This window comes from Telopea speciosissima, chromosome 5 (genome assembly GCF_018873765.1).
Source record: "Telopea speciosissima isolate NSW1024214 ecotype Mountain lineage chromosome 5, Tspe_v1, whole genome shotgun sequence".
Lineage (NCBI taxonomy): Eukaryota > Viridiplantae > Streptophyta > Magnoliopsida > Proteales > Proteaceae > Telopea > Telopea speciosissima.
Genome location: NC_057920.1, coordinates 12,278,409 through 12,285,479, shown reverse-complemented (window position 1 = coordinate 12,285,479; position 7,071 = coordinate 12,278,409).

The following is a 7,071-nucleotide window of genomic DNA, read 5'->3' as shown; positions in this document are numbered from 1 at the left end:
GGCGCAACTGCCCGTCCTGCCTATGCTGCGCAGACACAAGGCCGCACGCAAAGACCGCCTTATCCCTGCCCGAGCGCCTTGCCCGAGTTGAGGTAAGACAGTCTTTGCATGCGGCCCTATGTTTGCGCAGCACAGGCAGTTGCGCTCTAGACCATCTGGATCCTTCTTTTAAAAGGCAATCGACAATTTGGATCCTCTATTGCTGAGCTGCCCGGCAAGACCATGCTGCCAAGACATAATGAGGCGTGCAATGACCGCCTTACCCCTGCTTAGGCAAGACACTCGGACAGGGATAAGGCAATCATTGCACGCCTCACCATGTCTTGACAACATGGTCCTACCGGGCAGCTCGACAGTAGAGGATCATGAGGCCTAGTTTGAGAATGTGCAATCAAAGAAGATGTGGTCTCTCCTCTCAAGACCTACCCAACAGAAGAGCTAAAGGGGACTACTAGGATATCCCTCTTCCTAAGTTGATCTTTATTTGCATATGAGGTTTTTTTTTTTTTTTTTTTTTTTGGGAAAGAATCTCCCAAGTATGATGGGTGAAGAACCCACCACTTGTATCCAGGTGATGATACTTTTTTTGCTAAAGATCAACAATGAATATATTAAGAAGAAAAAAAAGGTACAACTATTTTACATCCAGACATATTCAAACGATTACAAACTACACCAGCAGGGAGACCAAAAAGGACCCTATCAAACAGATAAATAAATAGGTTAAATTTCAGATGGATGCTTGGCTATATATAACCATCTAGGCTAGTTCTCATACCGAGACATTATTATAATTATTTTTCTTGTCGTCCTACTTTGCCCCATGCACCTTCCTCAATATGAAGGAGAGAAAATGAACTTAGACCTAATAAGGGTTAGATTAATAGAAGCAACCATGATTCGATACTGGTTTGCTTCTCTTTTGAATCTAGCAGGAATGGTGTTTAGAATATTCATCACATGATTTGCTTATTTTTTTTAATCGAGCAGCAATAGTGTCTAGATTCATCACATGATTTGCTTCTTTTTTGAATCTAGCATCAATGGTGTCTAGATTCATCACATGAGTTGCTTCTTTTTTGAATCTAGCATCAATGGTGTCTAGATTCATCACATTGTTTACTTCTTTTTTGAATCAAACAGGCAATGACGTCTAGGTTCATCGTTGGGTTGCATCCTGCAAAAGAAGGAGAAGAACTGAAGTAAGTCGATCTATTCGAAGAAGAATGTTGAGGATGAAATGTTAAATAAAAAATTAATATTTTAGAAAAATTAAAGAAAAAACAAAAAAAAAAAACGAATGGAATAAAAAATGGGAGAGAGAAAGAGCGGGTGAGTGCTTTCATTTTTTACTTTTTTAATGGCAAAAATAGTAAAAAAATAGAAGAAGAATGGTACGTTGAATAGATTAGCAAGTTATTACTAGGTGAAAAGGAAGGACAATCTAGGTATTTAAAAATATGAAGATAGAAGGAAATGTACAAGTTTAAAAGCAACGGAGCATCAGAAAAGAAGTTTAAGGTAAGGTAGTTTTAGTAAATATAGGTTAAGTCTAATGTAGTGATAATAACTACCCAACTTTGAGGTGAACATTCTTTTAATATTACTATTTAGGCCAAATGTTTTCTGTGCTAGGGGCGTAGGCTCCACCCAGACATATGGGGTGGGCGAAATGACCTTTGTCCCCTCATGGGCAAGCCCATGTATTTGGGCGTAGGCTACACTGCGATACAGAGAACATCAACCCTACTTTTTAATATTGAAATGACAAATTCTGATATCCTTTTGATTTCAACCTTTGAATCTGTGGGCTCTTCTTACTGGGGGTAATCTGTGGGCTCTTTTTTTCCACGAGTTTAAGTTGATTGTAAACAGTGGACATTTTTAGGAATCTGAAATAAAGGATAGGAAAAGAAAACTCCCTAAGCCCAGGAACCAATGAGAAGGGAGGATCAGGAGAGAGCCAACAGAAAAGAGAATGAAATCCAAACTATATATAGTCTGTGTGAGGCTTTTTTTTGGGTGAAAAAGTATATGTGAGCAACGGTTTCAATATCTAACCGAAATCGAAAACTGAATCCGAAACCAAGTCGAATTAATCGAGCCGAGTCGAACTGAATTAATTCGGTTTGGTTTCGGTTCAAATATTGGATATATTAATTCGGTTCGGTTTGGTTTCGGTTCCATGTCCAAAATCATCGGTTTGAACCGAAACCGAACTGAATACCCATTTAATCCCCAAACCCTATTTCTTTTAATTGGGTAAAAGATATTTAATAAGATAATTAAGTAATTAAAGATTTAAAGTAAGTAAGTAATCAAAACCGTATTTGTTTTTTGGTAACTGTTTATCACTATAACTCTAATTCTTTAACCAATTGGCTTTTCATATTCCCTTTCCTATTTTATTGCTTTTATTTTAGTTTTACTCTTTTACTTCAAGTTAATCTTACAATTCTTTCAAATTCAAACGTTCCATTTTCTCCTAAGTCCGAACAATCCAAATATCTAATCGGCAAGGCATTTTGAAATTTACTAAAAACAAAGTAATATTGTCAATTTGAAGGTTTGATGGTGTTGTCATTCCATAAAAAAAAAGGAACCATATACAAGAACTGAATTATATTGCAGTAAAAATCAAATGAGACCCGAATGAAAACCGTTTTATGAAACCGAAATAGAACCCAGACTGAACCGAACCGAGGGGGGTTCGGATTCGGTTGCAAGTACAAAACCGAGTCGGGTATCGGTTCGATTTCGGGTCACACCTACAATGCATGGAACCAAACCGAAACTGGACCGAATACCCGAAACCGAACCGATTGACACCCTTATATGTGAGGCCCTCCACTAGGGTTGTAAACGGATCGGATTCGGCTCAGATAGTGCTATATCCGCATCCGCATCCGATTAGCTATAGGACGGATTCGGATAGTGCTAAACGCATACGGACACAGATACGGATCTGATATTTTATCTGTTTATATGTAAATATAGCTTTTCGGATAGCTATAGCCTATCCGTATCCGCATCCGTTTAGCTTTCGAAAGGATTCGGATAGTGCTAAACGAATACGGACACAGATACGGAAACGGATTTCGGCTATTCATTTACACCCCTACCCTCCACTAATCTAGTGTCCCCAATGACAATGTATAAAGACATTATTTTATTAAATTTTAATATAAAGTCAACTCAAAGCCTCAAACAACGACTGGGATTAATGGATTTGAATTAGAAAAGTCACGGTCACCATGGACGCACTTATTTTGGGTTTCTTTCTTCTCGAGTTCGACACAGTTGGATGTCCGAACCACCTCAAAAGGATTCTGTCCAGCACCCTGTCCGGGCTGCATGTGCAGCGTTGAACTTGGTGAGGCATGAAAAGACCACCTCACCTCTGCTTGGGCAAGGCGCTCAGGCACGTGTCGACTTCTCCATCCCGAACTATTGCACTGCACACTTTTAGGAATTGAAAACGATTATTTTCCATACAATGTCAGTTCAAAAATAAAATTTTATTTAAAATCATTTTTAAGTTTTATCAAGCCAGTTGGTGGGGGTGGGGGAGAGGAAATTTTTATCACCTCAAGTGTACCAAAAAAGTATATCTGACGGTGCAATTTAAAGTGATTTTGTTTAAAACACTCTTCCAAGTGCATGTGCACCCACAGATATCTTTTTGGTATACTTGAGGGTGTACTGTACTTGAGGGGATAAGGGTCCAGGGAGAGCAGACGGACCACAGGAATCTGATATGTCCTCGAAACATGTGATCGGTGGGGTCCGCCAACTACTTGTCTCCCAAATTCAACCGTTTTTTAATCAATCATGGTCAATATAAAAGAGCAATAGGGCAACACAAACTCGCCAGAGTATTAAATTGGGAGAACAAACCGCCTGAGATGTAAAGAAAGGCGACCCAACAGTCGAGAAACATGGAGTGAAGCTTTGAACCAACGGCTGAGAATCATAGAAAGCTTATTGAAAGAAGTCCCCAAAACATAGGAGACAGACACAGAGTCCAAAAAACAGTTCCCAATGCATGGGACATGCAAAACCTGTACTATATATATTACATTTCTTTTTTTTCTTTTTTTTTCTGGTTAAATATTTACATTTCTCTCTAGTTTGTATATATATAGTGCGCAGCATTCAAGCTAAGCTGGCTTCAAGTTTCAAGTGTACTCGGATCTCTGACTTCTATTCCAATTCTGTCATGTATGGTGCATCGGCAAGTAAAGCGAGAGAGGGGGAATAAAAGAAAGGGTTTTCCAAATAATTTGCATAATCGAGCATACCAATTAGGTGCCACAAAACAATAGCAAATATTGAAGGATAATGGGGTCATTTCATATGAGATGAAAGATAGATTGAATTGCAGATGCTAGCGTACCTTGCCCCAATGGTTCAGTAAATCTTTTCCATAAAAAAAATAAAAAGTAAGTCAGAGTCAAACCTCACTCATACTCGGATGAACTGATAGAGATGAACTTGGGCTGGATCAAAAAAAATTTATTAATGATGTGTAAAAGTAGTGGTGTCAAACAATCAATTCGGCCTGGTTAGGATCGATTTTTTAAATTTTTACGCGTTTGCCGGGCTAAACAAAAATAAGAAGTCGGTTTTAGTTTGGTCCAGGAACGTTTAGGCTTGTTATCGGTTTCTTTTCCCCCATGAGTGTTGTACGCATAATATGAGTAAAATTCCGCCATCCCCTTATTGAAGAGAGTGGATCATCTACACATACCTACAGGTGAACGTACATGTGAGAGGTAATCACTTGTCCTTTTTGTTTTCATTAATACCCCTCCTCCCTTTGTAAATGGAACAAATGGGACAGGTGGGTTAGCTCACTCTTCCCGGGTGGGGTTCACCCCCCTTTATCAGAGGGACTGGAGAACTGGACCGGACAAGGAATTGGAGGAGATAATTTTTCATGAACCCGAGGTACAGTACATTGTGTGCACTTGCTTTGTAGACACGTGAATCAAGAGAGCCTACACCATAATTGCCAAGAGAGAATCAAGTCTTAAACATAAGAAACACAATCCAAAATCCTCTACGTGCAATGACCGCCTTACCCCCACCTAGGCAAGGCACTCGGGTAGGGGTAGGGTGGTTCATTGCACCCGGCCTTGTGTCTGTGTAGCACGGCCGTTGCGTAGAGAATCTGGATTCTAAGAAACATCCCCCTACTTTCTCAACTTTAATTTTTTCCTTACTGTCTTAATCCCTCGGATCTTCTACCAATTGGTTGGTTCGTCCACATCTCTCTCTCTCTCTCTCTCTCTCTCTCTCTCTCTCTCTCTCTCTCTCTCTCTTGTGAAGGGACTCTATAAATATCCCAGTGGAGTTCTTCAGTTGAAGTATCCCTCGCCCCTAAACTTAAGTTATTTTCATCTCTCTCTCTCTCTCTCTCTCTCTCTCTCTCTCTCTCTCGTTACGTTTTTCCCACGCTTGTAATAGATTTCTGATTCAGTGAACTCTAATAACATTAGGAGTACGTTATGGCGAAGGTGAAGTTCATCTTTGTTTCTGTGCTTCTTCTTGTGTTTGCATTCTCTAATGCAATTAAATCTGTTGAGGGAAGGCATTTAAAGACAAAGGAGTCTCCTAACAAGAACAAGAAACCTATTATAACTACTCCCAGGCCCAGCAGAGAGAAGAGTAGCCATGAAACTGCATCAGGAAAAGTTGGTGGTGAAAACACGATGATCATGAGTACCTTGCATGGTCATGGTGAGCATGCAAGTAAAACCATGGAAGAAATAGCAAAAGAGTTTGAGCCAGAAGCCCTTGTTCATATCGTAGACATTAATGAAGCTGCTGCAAACCCTGATGCAGTTCCATTTGACGACGATTCATCACCATCACCTCCGCCACATCATATGGAAGACTTCCGGCCAACGGCCCCTGGTCACAGTCCAGGAATCGGCCATTCTCTTCACAACTAGTGGGGACTACTTACTTGTATTCCCTATTAGTTATTAGACCTTCTTTTTATTTCCTTTTTTTTGCCTTTTTTTTCTTCCCCTTAATTGTTTAGTTGCTTCATTGTCAGTGACCGTAGAAGTAGGTTATTCAACCATGTACCTCTATTGCACTGTAATACGTACAATGTATGTCTCATTAATATATAAGAACGGAATAATTGATTGACTATTCCCATTGCATTTTTATTTTTTTTTAAATTTTCTCTGTTCACCCTCATCTTTTTTTTTGGCCAAAGGTCAGCAAGTATAGATTAAAAGTAAGATGAAAATTACAAAAGTAAATGAACTGAACAGCTGTTGTGGCTTGAGAGCACAATCAACCAATTACAAGTACAATCAAGATCGTAGCAGCCTCACTATAGGTTTGGAGAGGCGGTAGTACAGCCTGCCCAAAGCTTCCCACGTAGTAGTATGAGCAATGAAGTTAGGGGATCCGTTCCAGTTCTCAGAAGTTTTCGAATTTGCTGCACGATTGGCAAGGGCATCTGCTGTGGCATTACCCTCTCTATAACAATGGGTGATTCGCCACTGGATTGATTTTAGGTAATCTTCAGCAGTCCACCAGCGTTGAAGGAAGTCCCACGGGATCTTAGAGGAAAGAATGCCAATAACCACCGTGGCTGAATCACACTCCACCCAGAGGCGCTCGACCTCCAGATCATTCGCCTCATTTATGCCAATAAAAAAGGCTGCCATATCAGCTTGGAAGTTCGTTCCGATTCCTTGGAAAATAGATAAGCATCTTCTTGTTACACCAAGGTGATTCCTAAAAATCCCCCCTGCACCTGAATAGCCGGGATTGCCAATGGAAGAGCCGTCAATGTTCAGTTTCCACCACCCCACAGGGGGCGCCTTCCATCGAATTTCAAGATTTTGCTTCAATTTGGGCGTTGCAGTGTCTACCTTGAAGAATTCTGCTAGCATTAGATCATTTACTGATTTAATTTGGATTCCTTTGGCTATAGATCAATCTGCAATCTCAGCGATACAACGTTGCATGACCTACATTGGAGTGTTGCGCTGATTGTCATACCTTCGTCTATTTTTTTCCACCCAAATCTGTTGGCATACAATT